General features: G+C 44.3%; 1 non-coding gene across 1 annotated transcript; it reads right to left on the reverse strand.

Moving 5' to 3' along the window:
- Positions 1-14,315: 14,315 nt before the first annotated feature.
- LOC134932636 (U8 small nucleolar RNA) lies at positions 14,316-14,449 on the reverse strand. The gene has a single exon (XR_010179431.1). It is a non-coding gene; the product is annotated as a U8 small nucleolar RNA (small nucleolar RNA).
- Positions 14,450-14,999: the final 550 nt, after the last annotated feature.

The following is a 14,999-nucleotide window of genomic DNA, read 5'->3' on the forward strand; positions in this document are numbered from 1 at the left end:
GTGGCGGCGGCAGCGACAAGCAGACAATGCTGCTGAAGCGCAAAGAGGTTGAAGCTGCCTCTATGTCTATGCTGCGACACGCCATTCAGTTCAGTGAGTTAATTATTTATATGGTGAGGGTGAGATAAGTTCATTAAATATAAAAAGGGTGAGGGAAAGATAGTTAAACATATAGCAAACGGGGGATAGGGATGGGTAATTAAATGTATAAGGGGCTTTGGGGAGGGAGATGATTAAATATTTTATATGAGTGGTGAAAAGACCATTAAATATAATGTATAAGTGGTGGGGGTCATTAAATACAGTATATTATACAAGGGATGGCGGTGATGAGTTGCGGGGAAGGGGGGACAGAGAACGTGAGGCGGCACTTATGCCATTGTAAGGCCGCTTTGTTCAGTTGCCAGGAGTGCTGCACATTTGCATTGTATATTGATTGATTTCTGCGGGCACCCGACGCTATTGGATATTATACTAGGAGATCTGGACCATGATGCTGTTCCCTAACCTCCCACCCCATCCCCACAGCCAAACCCTAACCCTAACCCTCCTTTCCCGCAACCTAACCCTAACCCACCCCTGAGACTTACATTCAGGATGTCCGCTGTTGGGATTCCAACATCTGTATTCTGACAGGTGCTGATATGAGGGAGAGGGCCCCCCTGTATTAAGTGCACTGGGCCCTCCGAAGGCTTAATCTGGCCCTGAACAGCGATCAGGTCTGAATTAGGCCCATTGTTTATCAGGGGAGAGAATTTGCTGCACCATAAAAGCAGAATATGGCAACAGCTCTGTAGAAAGAATGGCATAGAACAAAGAGATAGAGAAGACTCTACCAAAGGGCCTTTAAATTGACCCCATAATAGCTATGAAGAGAGGGCGTTAGACATACAATATACCGTACATTAGATATTATACCAGTAAAACATAATACATTTTCTGGAAAGGAGACTGGAAATTATAAAAGTCATAAAGCATATACAAAAAAGGTATTATAGGTTTATATTTTACTCAGAAAAATAGGGATAACATGATCCAATAAGAATTTGCTGTGATCCTTTGTGGATTGTTTTCAGATGGATGAAAATCTTGACTTTTAGTTATGAAAGCAAAAATATTCTGAAATGGACTTTAAAATAATAAAGTTTTTTTTATTGAGTTACTTCAAAGCAACGTTTGTATTTGTTGCAACACTAGTAGCCAATCATAAAAGTAGAATTATCACGTTTCCAGTTGTATAATGGTGTAAGACAGGGCTACATGTGACAAGGGCAGTGCCATAATGTGGTGTGGAGGAGTATGGCAACAAGTGGGAATTTATTTAGATACTAATCATTAAATTGTATAAGGAATCGCTCCCTGTTATGTGCTAGGCAATGTTGTGTAAGAAACTCTTGAGGGTATATTTATTAAAGTGCAGGTTTATAAAAGTGGAGATGTTGCCCATAGCATCCAATCAGATTTTACTTATTTATCTAGCACCTTCTAAAAGATAATAGCTAAAATTTGGTTGCTATGGGCAACATCTCCACTTCCATAAACCCGCACTTTAGTAAATATACCCCTTGGAGTCAAAAGCAATGCTACAGAAAAAACATCCAGTCCTGGCCTGTCTGGTGGGGACTGTGAGGTCATGCTGTGATGTCATAATGGTGGCAGCCTAGATCAAGGCTGTGCTGTTGCTGCATCACTCATACACATATCACCAACCAAAAGAGATACTCGCATAAGGTTAGTGACTGTACACATATAAGGGCAGATTAGTGTGATGTGACGGCAGACTTGGGAAGTGACTACTGTAATATATGACTTATTACCTTGAGGACAGGACAGTATTGGATAAAAACAAAATCTCACACCTACTGGGGCAGTACCATCCTCAGCAGCTACTAGGGCTGCATCTGAGATCTCTGTTTGGAAATGTTAGGAGAATATGTCTGGATGGCACAATATGTCCCTTATCTGAGATATCTGTTTCGAGATGTTTCATGAGCTCTGGATGGCACTATGTCCCATTATGCCCCGCCTCCTAAGTCCCAGTATGCGGACTGTTCCAGTTTTTTAAAGTGCAGAGGTGTGATAGATGTATATTGTGCTTTAGCCATTACTTTTGTTTTTCAAAAAGTCAGAAAGCATATTAAAAAAAGGTATAATAGGTTTATATTTTACTCCGAAAAATAGGGATAACATGATCCAATAAGAATTTGCTGTGATCCCTTGCGGATTGTTTTCAGATGGATGAAAATCTTGACTTATTTATGACTTTAAAATAATAAGTTTTTTTTTTTTTTTTTTTTTAGTTCCTTTAGAGCAACGTTTGTATTTGTTGTAACACTTGTAGCCAATCATAAAAGTAGAATTATCACAGCAGCACAAAGTATTACTGGAGAGAAGTGTATCAATAATGTAATGGGCAGTGACATTTCCAGTTGTGTAATGGTGTTAGACAGGGCTACATGTGACAAGGGCAGTGCCATAATGTGGTGAGGAGGAGTATGGAAGCAAGCAATGGGAATTCAGATACTAATCATTAAATTGTATAAGGAATCGCTCCCTGTTATGTGCTAGGCAATGTTGTGCAGGAAACTCTTTCGGGTATATTTACTAAAGTGCAGGTTTACAGAAGTGTAGATGTTGCCCATAACAACCAATCAGATTTTACTTATCATTTATTTAGCACCTTCTAAAAGCTAAAAGCTAAAATTTGATTGGTTGCTATGGGCAACATCTCCACTTCCATAAACCCTTACTTTAGTACATATACTCCCTGGAGTCAAAAGCAATGCTACAGAAGACAAAACATCCAAGTCATTCGTTTAACTTACCTCATTATGTCGCTTTGAAGGTATCTTTATGTAGCTTTTTTCCCATTTCCATGTGGTATTGTATACTGGTCATTTCTAAGGTACTAAGAAAACACAATAAAAAAAAACAAAAGATAAAAAAAAAACATATTGTGTTAGTACAATAAATAGGTCACTGTCACAATGGCACTTATATAAACATCAATGTAGAGTAAAAGTATGCCCAAAAAATGTAAATACATTTACTTACCGATAACAAGTTAATGATAGTGTGTCCTATCTCCCCAAATACAGATCTTCGATATCTGTGGCTTGTTGTAGGACAAGGATATACTGGAGGAGGAATCAAAGAGAAAGAATAAAAACATTATGGTATAGCCAGGGATGGCAACAGACATCTTGGGGCCCCTCACCCCCTCGATGTGTAATTATACACTGCTCAAAAAAATAAAGGGAACACTAAAATAACACATCCTAGATCTGAATGAATTAAATATTCTTATTAAATACTTTGTTCTTTACATAGTTGAATGTTCTGACAACAAAATCACACAAAAATTATCAATGGAAATCAAATTTATTAACCCATGAAGGTCTGGATTTGGAGTCACCCTCAAAATTAAAGTGGAAAAACACACTACAGGCTGATCCAACTTTGATGTAATGTCCTTAAAACAAGTCAAAATGAGGCTCAGTAGTGTGTGTGGCCTCCACATGCCTGTATGACCTCCCTACAACCCACACAAGTGGTTCAGGTAGTGCAGCTCATCCAGAATGGCACATCAATGCGAGCTGTGGCAAGAAGGTTTGCTGTGTCTGTCAGCGTAGTGTCCAGAGCATGGAGGCGCTACCAGGAGACAGGCCAGTACATCAGGAGATGTGGAGGAGGCCGTAGGAGGGCAACAACCCAGCAGCAGCACCGCTACCTCCGCCTTTGTGCAATGAGGAACAGGAGGAGCACTGCCAGAGCCCTGCAAAATGACCTCCAGCAAGCCACAAATGTGCATGTGTCTACTCAAATGATCAGAAACAGACTCCATAAGGGTGGTATGAGGGCCCGATGCCCACAGGTGGGGGTTGGGCTTACAGCCCAACACTGTGCAGGACGTTTGGCATTTGCCAGAGAACACCAAGATTGGCAAATTCGCCACTGGCGCCCTGTGCTCTTCACAGATGAAAGCAGGTTCTCACTGAGCACGTGACAGACGTGACAGAGTCTGGAGATGCCAAGGAGAATGTTCTAGTGCCTTCGACATCCTCCAGCATGACCGGTTTGGCTGTGGGTCAGTAATGGTGTGGTGTGGCATTTCTTTGGGGGGACGCACAGCCCTCCATGTGCTCGCCAGAGGTAGCCTGACTGCCATTAGGTACCGAGATGAGATCCTCAGACCCCTTGTGAGACCATATTCTGGTGCGGTTGGCCCTGGGTTCCTCCTAATGCAAGACAATGCTAGACCTCTTGTGGCTGGAGTGTGTTAGCAGTTCCTGCATTACGAAGGTATTGATGCTATGGACTGGCCCGCCCGTTCCCCAGACCTGAATCCAATTGAGCACATCTGGGACATCAAGTCTCGTCCATCAACCAATGCCACGTTGCACCACAGACTGTCCAGGAGTTGGCGGATGCTTTTGTCCAGGTCTGGGAGGAGATCCCTCAGGAGACCATCCACCACCTCATCAGAAGCATGCCCAGGCGTTGTAGGGAGGTCATACAGGCACGAGGAGGCCACAGACACTACTGAGCCTCATTTTGACTTGTTTTAAGGACATTACATCAAAGTTGGATCAGCCTGTAGTGTGTTTTTCCACTTTAATTTTGAGGGTGACTCCAAATCCAGACCTCCATGGGTTAATAAATTTGATTTCCATTGATAATTTTTGTGTGATTTTGTTGTCAGCACATTCAACTATGTAAAGAACAAAGTATTTAATAAGAATATTTCATTCATTCAGATCTAGGATGTGTTATTTTAGTGTTCCCCTTATTTTTTTGAGCAGTGTATATATGTTCACCTTGACAAAGGGGCGTGCGAGCCCCGAAACGTTGGTTGGGATGTTTGTGTAAATACACACTTTTTGCAGTAAAGACTCCGAGTGCCGCAGATTTTTTCCATTGGTAGATACCTCACGTCACTGGAGGCACCGGAGCAGCATTACTGATGAGAGAGGAGTGCCGGTCCAGAAACCAGGATATATATATATATATATATATATATGTATAGGTACAACACTGATAATCCAGCATGCTTGGTTCCGACACAGTGCCAGATTACCAGTTTTGCCGGACTAACAGTGTTATCGGCGGCGGTGGCATCAGATGCATCCGGACTTCCCTTCCTAATTCTGCTGTGCAGCCCTCCCGTAGCCTAAATCTCCCCCACAGCACCTATATATACACACACACATACATACAAATATTGAGCCGGCACTCCATGTAACAGCAGTAACTGTCTATTGCGATTGTATCCCGATGATAATCGCAAATAGATTGAAACGTTGATATACAGAGGTTCTGTGTCTTTCCTATCACGGAGTCCCGAGTACCGAACCTTTGCTACACACATATATATATATATATATATATATATATATATATATATATAGGTACACCCAAAGACGGCACTCACTGGTCTCACAAAGAAATACTGGACACGGTCCTCTTATCAACGTTTCGGGTTTATTTCAACCTGTCATCAGGATACACATAACAATTCAAAAGTGACATAGACATACCTTAAATACCCCTCCATGCTGCCAAACGAGCGCGCCAAACTCAAGTCCCAGCTGTCTAATCAGTGTAACACACCCTCCCCGGAAGTCCTAATACGTAAACAATGCGTGCCGGGTTGCCTTAGCAACCCGTCAACTCACTCGGGCCGTCAGCTGTGACACGCACCAATAGCGGTGTGCGCCAGCCGTCGCTTCACTAACGACAAGTAATCAGCTGTGCCGCATCCCTCTCACGGAGCTCACCAGCCGCCGTAGCTGTTGCCATAGCAACCTACCATAGCTAATCCCAGAGGCAAAACGTAGCGTCTGGTATCCATGGCAACCCGTTTGGCAGCACAGACTTACAATACCACCACATACCTACAACAAAACCATAATATCCAAACACATAAATAAGCAATAAAAACACAGAAAAAAGTGCTTGTGCATAAAGAAAGACACTAATGCATACTATGCAAATACGGTTATAGAAAATCCAGCAATGACACTAAACCTGCTTGCATATATGGTTGCATAAATTACTATACTAGATACACCATATATCAAAACCTCATACATAAATCAGATCCTATAAATAAAGCCACAAAATTACCAATACATATTGTAAGTAAGGTGATCATTGAGGCCTCTTGGTTTAACAGTATCCAACACCTGTATCCATTTCGCCTCAATCTGCAAAAGCCTCTTGTGCCGATCACCGCCTCTCGGGCTCCCCGGCACATGGTCAATAATAATGTACCTGAGGCTAGATAAGGAATGATTGTTCTCAAAAAAATGCCTTGCCACAGGTTGTTCAGATGGCTTACCCATCAACGGCGCCCTGATCGACGACCTATGTAAGGTCATCCGCTCCTTAAATGAACGTATTGTCTTGCCTATATAGCAAGAACCACAAGGACACTTAATCATGTAGACCACAAAACTCGTTGTGCATGTAACCGCTGATCTTATCATGTATCTCTTGCCGCTATGTGGGTGGAAAAAACATTTACTAGCGATCATAAAGCGGCATGTCGTGCAACCAGAACACTTATAGCAACCCCCACTTTTAATCTGTACTCGAGGATCATATTGCATCTGCTCAGTAATATCCGGGTGCACTACCCAGTCTCGAATATTCTTGCCCCTCTTAAGGCACGACATCACTTGCAAAGGTCTAAACACTTTGGAATCCTTATCGCCCTGTACTATAGGCCACAGGCTCCTGACTGTTCTCTCCACAATATCATGTGAGGTATTAAATCTCCTCACCCAATGCAATTTGTCGGGAACCTGTTTTCTGTTTGTTTGGTTCAACGACGACTCTCTAGTAATCAAATCAACCTTTTTCCTAGCCTCAGAAAGCACATTCCTAGGGTAGCCTCGTTCACTAAATTTCCCTGTCATCCTGTCAAGATCACGTACTACCATCTGCTCATCACTCGTAACCCTTTTAACTCGCAATAACTGCGAGAAAGGCAAGCTCTTTTTCATTGCAACTGGGTGATGGCTACTAAAAGACAGCAGCGTATTCCTGTCTGTGGGTTTAGAAAAAATAGAAGTGGTAAGTCTACCATCCTGAAGTGTAATATTTACATCCAAATAAGAAATATTATCCAAACTGCAGGTATATGTGTACTTAATAGGGCAATCCCGCCTATTAATCGAATCTACCAGTTCTACAAAACTACCATGATCACCTCTCCAAAACAGAATAATATCATCGATGTACCTGTAATAAAAAAAGAACTTTGTCTCTAACATCTCTATTGAAAAAACATTCCTTCTCTATTCTAAACATGTATGCATTCGCATAGGCTGTGCGACATGAGAACCCATCGCACAGCCTGTGAGTTGTAAATAATATCCACCATTATGATAAAAATAATTCTTATGCAAAACAAAATCAAGAAGAGAGATCAAAAAGTCCAGGTCAGGACCACTGTAATCTACATCATCACTTAACAAATCCTTGACCGCTCGGATACCATCACCATGAGGAATGTTAGTGTACAGGCTGGTAATGTCTAACGTACACATCCATGTATTATCAGGTATATTTCCAAGATCCTTTAGTTTTATTAACAGAGATGTAGTGTCCTTGAGGTAAGTACACTGTGATTGTACGCTTGGCTGGATATAATAATCCAAATATTCAGAAATTTTGCTACACACTGACTCCCTTGCAGAGATTATAGGACGGCCAGGTGGCCTTTCCAAATTCTTCAACAGTGGTACCCTTGGACAGTCTACCTTCAAAAAATGACAAGTTTCTTCATCAATAACCGCTTTCTTCACAGCCTCATCTAGTAAAGTGTCTAATGCCAGTTTATACTCATTGGTAGGATCATGCGTCAGTTTCTGGTAAGTACTAGTATCCGACAACTGCGTAGTGCCTGTTTTCTGGACTGCTCAACAACTTGGCAATCAACAGGCACTACGTAGGTCTAATTTATCATCCTCTGAATATAAAGCACTAAAAAACTTGGGAAACTATAAGGATGTGGTATTTCGGGCCGCAGATAAAGGCGGAGGCATAGTGGTACAAAATGTAACCGATTACTGCAATGAAATTAAGAGGCAGTTGTCGGATACTAGTACTTGTTAGAACAGAGAATAGAGGACTGCGCTGTCGTGCTACCCTGATCAAATCAAGCTGCTATGGAGCGAAAATGAGGATTTCCACTATCCCCACAGAGACACTAAAGAAAAGAAAGAAATGTCTCCCAGCGCTAATGTAATCAGGTATGGAGTCGATGGTCAATAACAATATCATAGAAATATGAATCACTCAAAAAGCACTAAAAAGGCAGGTATCCTGACGAAAGGTGTAATTAAATAGCACCTGAAACGTTGATAATCAAGCTGGTGTAGCTGTCTTATTTGGTTTTGAAAATCCGTGGAGTGCCGCCTGAACTTGCTCTTTGTATCTGCTCTGTTTGGACCGTGGGAGGGCACCCAGGTAATTAACTAGTTGTTTGGAGTGCCGGTCATTTGGGAACTATATATATATATATATATATATATATATATATATATGTGTGTAAATATGTAATCGAAAAAATGGATGCGCCACGCGGAGTCTTAACCACACATGGTGTATTTAAAGGTTCACAACAAGCTCCAACATTTTGGGGCTGTCTTGCCCCTTTGTGAGTAACAAAGAGTAAACAGAAAAAACCTACCTAAATACCTGGAGAAGCCCGCCAAATGCTCAGCACCGGCCGGAGTCCGGTGTCTCCATCCCAGTATCTGGCGCCTTCCATGCGTTTCATCGACGCCACGTGAGGTCATCATGGTAACCAGGATGACCAGTGCGGCTCACATCACGCACTGGAATAAAAAACAAGTGACCTGATACAGACCCCGTTCACCTCCCCCGGCACCTGATGTGTCCCGATTAAAAGAGGTGTCGGATAAATGATGGTGTGGGTATATATATATATATATATATATATATATATATATATATATTATATATATTATATATATATATATATATATATATGGAACAATAGTGCAAAAATAGCGCTGCTACCTAAATTACAAGACTAATATCATTAATAATTAAAGCGGTCAAAAAACACTTCCCCTATTTAGGGGGCTGCTAAAAGGGTCCTCTTGTATGAACTCTATTTCAAAAGTCCAAATAGATAAAATGTACAGAATGGTAGAACCCAGTGCCTTCTGTGTTATGCAAACTCCAAGTGCAAACTTAAATAGTTATATGCGTACCGCATCCCATGTGGATATCAAGCATGTGATATAGATCGTAGTTCTCCTGATGTCGGTCCTGTAGCTTTCCCACTAACTTCGTGGACAGTCCGTATGAAAATTAGAAGAATACCACCAAATAGTGTAATATTGCCAGCATATATGAAGGTGTGCATAAGTAAATTTTCTAATGTGATTAGTAATGGTGCCTTTAAATAAACAGTGCACCCAGTGTCATAACGAAATGACTGTGAAAAAGTGCCCACCGCCTGTAGTAATATATAGAAGTACCCTCAGGACTTGTAAAACTTGCATGTAGGAGTAACTTTGTATGGTTCTTCTCCTGTGGTTCTTGTTGGGGACCCTTTGGCTTGTGCTTTATGTTAAATAAAATATTAGGAAGAAGAGATTCAGGTTCCAGTGAGCAGTATAATGTAACAACTCCAGCAAGAAATGACCAGAAGATCATAAGAATATGAAGATATCTGAGCAGCAGTACGGTGGACAAGGAGAGGAAGAACAGGCTGAAGCACAGCAGCGGATAGTGTCTAAATATCTCCCGCACCGCTCCGACCCTCAGACGCTGCCTGCATGGATAATAAAATCAGGATTTTGGTACTTACCGATAAATCCCTTTCTCCGATTCCACAGGGGCCACTGGAGCGTAGTTACAATGGGGAAATAGTAGGCAGTAATTGGGAGCTGGCACTTTAAAATTCTCACACTGTGGCTAGCTCCTCCCCTACTATCTCCCCTCCAAGCCAGTCTACGTAAAACTGTGCCCGAGGAGAGCTGGAATAAACAAACCGTAAGGTAGAGGAGGTTAATGACGCCCTGTAAACCAGGATAACACAAACCAAACCTGGAACAGAACCTAACAAACAACCGGCTAGCCCGAACTCAACAAGCAGTCATATGGTGATCTGCAAACTGTTAAGCAAAAAACAAGGAGGAACAGCGCTGGGCGGGCGTCCAGTGGCCCCTGTGGAATCGGAGAAAGGGATTTATCGGTAAGTACCAAAATCCTGATTTCTCCTTCATCCACTAGGGGTCACTGGAGCGTAGTTACAATGGGGACGTCCCAGAGCTCCCAAATCGGGTGGGAGAGCGCTGAGAGTCCTGTAAAACCGCTCGGCCAAACTGTGATGCAGAGGCCGCAAAATTGTCAAACTTGTAGAATTTGACAAAACGAATGTCGGTCCGACCAAGTAGCCGCCCGACATAAAGTATTCATGGAGACCCCACGGGCAGCTGCCCCCGAAGGTCCCACCACGCGCGTAAAGTGCGCTGAAATGGTCAGATGTATGCAACAGCCCAGCATAAGCTGGGACCCCGGCTACTTAGTACGGGAGCATCGTACAGAATAAAGAAGAAAAAACCTTAATCGAATAGCCTAAGACCTCTGTAAAGAGAGTCAGCGAGCCCTGACAACATTCTAAGAGGACTGAAAAACACTAGTGTCAGATTTATATGAAAAACGGACATCCCCTTTGGAAGAAACGACCGCTGAGGCCGAAGCTCAGCCGGGGGAGTAGCTAATAGAGTACTCCCTGAAAGAGAGCCCGAACTTACGGCCGCCAGGCTAATTTCTTTTGGAAGAAAACCGAAAAAGGCAGAGACCTAAAATTCAGGTCAATGTGGTTTGAAGTGCAGCGGAGCAAAACCTCCCAGAGAAACCAAAGATGATGGCTGAATGGTAACTGAAAGAAGGGGAAAACACCCTTTTTTCCTTATCATGTCCCATACAGTTTTCCAAAAGTGGCAAAAGCGAGAAGAGGTGACAGACTTCTGAAATCGGGGCCTAGTAGGCCTAACCGAACTAGGGAACTCCTCCCTTCTGAGGTCTCGTGAACAGACACACGGTTAAATGAAACCAGTGTAAGATTGAACAAAGAAAAGGACCCTGTTGAAGTAGACAGTCCAGTCTAGGTAGGAGCCAAGGCTCCTCTACTGACAACAGGTGTAGCTGTATCTTCAAGTCATGGGTGGCCCAACCAGAGCCACCGAGAGGACTAGCACGCATATTCCCCTCCTGTGTTACCGAAAGTGAGGTAGAAATAGAAAAGGAGGCAGGATAGAATAACCAGAAACTCCCAGGAGCCCTGAGGGTATCCTCGGCTACTGCCAACAGAGCTCAGGTCCGTGAGTAGTAAAGAGTTAAAGAGTCAGTCAGAACGCCCTGAGGTAGATTCGAAATCTCCGCCCACAGCAGACCAGCTGACAAAACTCCGGGGAATGTTCCCTCGCCCAGGAGTCCGACCTGGTGGCCTGACCTGGGAAGAAGATTGTTGTCCCCTGCTCAGAGGGGAATGTAGGCGACCACTCATTGCGTCGCAACTTGTGTTGAGAAAACGTCTACGAGGAGCATAAATTGGATCTGAGTCGAACCAGAAGCTCCTGGATCCTCCAGATCTTCAGAAGACACGTAATGTACAGAGTGGGATAGTAGCAGTAGATTGCCCCATTAGGGAACCAACGTCACCCCCCTGAAAAAGAGTTATTCTGTGATCTTCCTGAACCCTGTGGGAGCGGAAGAGAGACCGAAAGGAAAGGACTTACAGTGAAAATGAGAATCCTGTAACGCGACTGAGTAAAGCCCGATGAGGAAACCCAACGGAAATCAGTAAACAGGCATCCCTGAAGACAAGGGACGCGTAAAACTCCCTTTCTTGTTTAAACTAGCAATCACAGACTGAAAGGATTCTAAGGCCAGAATAGGCCTGGCCGAGCCAACTGGCTTCGGAACGTGAAAAAACCAAAAGCCTGAGAACTGTCTCGATTCAAATGATATGTAAAAAACAGGGATCAACACCCTTTGTGGTTAGAAGCATATGGAGCGCCGCCTGCAGTATGACTCTCTTGTCATCGTAAATCGGCCGACCCCTGCCAAGGGACTCCCGAGACGGTTGTACTCCAAAATCTAGTCTGTAACCGCCCAAGCCTTCTTCCACCGACCTGCGCCCACCCTGGGACCCTCCAGGTGGTAGGAAAGTCTGACCTGTAGAGTGTGTATAGGATGATGTAAAATCAGACTGGACCGAGGTTGTTGAACCTCTGCTTCAGCTTTTTTTTTTTTTTTTTTGAGATCCCCTGGCGACGGAGATATCGCCCGTGTGGAGTCGAAAGCTTGAAAGGGCACGGTAAAACTCTAAAGGAAAGACCGGTAAAGGTCTGTCTTGGAGCTGGGGCAGAAGTAGGAGAAAGCAAAGTGGACTTACCTCCAATGGTTCAAGAAATACTGCAGAAAGTTCCTTCCCCTGAACCATCTGCCCCATAGGATTTCATGTTCACCTGTCACTGTCGCAGCCCCAGAGGTCGTCGGGTTAAGACAGCCCAAGCAAAAATGCAGGTTCCGAGTCTGTAGACGTGGAGACCTCCAAAGAACATAAAGCAGAATCGTGATTCTGACTGTACCAAAGTATCAATTGATCCTGATGCGAAACATCCTGTAACCTAGAGGACAATTGTTCCACAACCTACCTGCTCCGGACAAGGTAGAACCCTGCTGCCGTATATGTCTTCGATGGGTCCCTGAGCAAGGTTGCCTCAGGAAAACGGCAGCTTGTTGGACCGGCGATACATCGAGGGATATACCCTGGAGAGGTACTGATACCATTTCCTGCCGTCTGCGGGGAAAGGATAGGAAAACAAACATTGTTTGATACCTGAAATTGTGTATTCGGGTGTCTGCCGGCCGTCTACCGGAGCCTGGCCAGCTCATCCGAAACTGGACCAGTCGCTGTCATTTCGTCATTGGCGTCGAACCCTGATGGACTTGACGTGTCCGCCTCCTTTACCTGCAGTCTCAGACGAACTGCTGTATAATGCACCTGGATATTCTGAGACACTGGTTCAGACTCCACAGAAAACAGACATCATCAGTATTGTAACATGGAAGGTTAGCAAGGTTCCTCTAGAAACCTGGAGAGGTGAAATGACATACAAGGTCTCTGGTTACCAGTGACATTACCTGCATAATCTGAGCTGTTCAAACAGGGGTGTCCTGCAGGTGCGTGGAGGGCTCTGCAGATGGCTCCACCGCATACTTCACACCTAAGAGGGAATTCTTTGACTATCCCAGGTGAGACAAACGAAAGGAGAAAAGGTGGGTTAAACAAACACAGCCCTATGTAAGGTCTGCACTATAATGTGTGACCGACACGATTCAACTAAACTTTCTGGAGCAGCGGAGACCTGAACCAGTAGCGCTGCGCTGTGGGACAGGAGTCTTAGCCCTAGGCTATAGGAGCTCCCCTTAAAGTTTTTTTGGATTCAAACCCCTGTTCAGATACCCGCTACTAGCGTACTGAGCCACAGCGCTATTTGTCTGATGCCTTACACACATTCCCCAAATTACAAATAGCATTAGTAACTAGTGACACCAAGGAATAATAAAGGGAAGGCAACACCCCGCCCTGTATGCAGTGTACCGCTAATTAAGGTGCACCAGATGGCAAGGTGGGGTATCTTGTTATTAGAAAACATTGCGGAAGTGTCTGTTTTATCCCCTATATATGGTATTGTATGGATATATCTATATACACACACACACACACACACTTAAATATATATATATATACAAACATATCTATATATATCTATATATATCTCACACCACAGTGAACCCAACCGGGTAGATAAATACTGTGCACCTAATAGGGTAGAAAAATACTGTGTATTTGTAGGGTAAAGAAATACTGCACAGTAGATTTTTAATTATTAATGAGCTGAGTCCCAGCTCCTGTAATAGAGCAGGTTTCCTGATCTAAATGACTGAAATGCCAGGCAGAGGACTCCCCTGCAGGGAGGAATGTAGCCAAAGCAACATGTAACAAATATTTCTGCAGCACACTGCACAGAAAAGCCAAAAACTCCAGAGACAGGTGTGTTGCCTAGAGACCATGAGAGCTGGGAGCCGCCGCCGGGGGGAATAAGCTTCACACACACCCCCCACCCCCTCCCCTCATACCTTATACATGTTAAGCAAGTTAAGAATCCTCCCTGCGCAGCCAGGAGAGGAAAGGAGCTTTCAGCGGGCCGGGGAGCGGGGGACTGTGGTGTTTTTAGTGATCATCAGTGAGTGATGGTATCAGAATGACACACACCCCGGTTGTCGGTCAGGGTGGTGCAGGGGAACTGTGTAATCACATACTCAGCCTCCCCCATTCATCATGTCTGTTTCTCCATAAGGAGGAACAGGTAAGAATCAACCTCACTGATGATCTCGTCATGCAGCGGCCGGGGAGCGGAGAAAGCCCGCCGAACAGAGCGGGAGTTAGCTCCGCCCTCCTAGTTCTTGGTGACCGCTGCTGTCTCAGTGCATCCCCCGGCCGCCTGTATGCTGCGGCCGGGGAGCGGAGAGCCTGAGCCCGCCGAACAGAGCGGGATTTAGCTCCGCCCCCCTCCGGTCACTTATCAAATTAAAAACCACATTATCCCCCGGCTGCCTGTAAGTGTGTATGCTGCAGCCGGGGAGTGTAAATGTATCACCCGGCTGCCTGTATGCTGCAGCCGGGGAGTGAAGAGCTTTGAGCCCGCTTACAGAGCGGGCTGAAGCTCCGCCCCCCACATAATGGCGCCAATTTCAAATCAGTAAGTGCGCCTTTTATGCACTCCAGCCTGGCTATGACTGGAGAGTATAGGAGAGCCTTGTATTAAAACACTGAAAAATGTAAAAACATACATCAGTCTGGGGAGATTGTACTCACCGCTTCCTTCCGTCAGGCGTTTCGACCCAGCGGCCCCAACACGCGCCGCACGCAGCGTGGTGGA

This window comes from Pseudophryne corroboree, chromosome 1 (assembly GCF_028390025.1).
Source record: "Pseudophryne corroboree isolate aPseCor3 chromosome 1, aPseCor3.hap2, whole genome shotgun sequence".
NCBI classification, from domain to species: Eukaryota; Metazoa; Chordata; class Amphibia; order Anura; family Myobatrachidae; genus Pseudophryne; species Pseudophryne corroboree.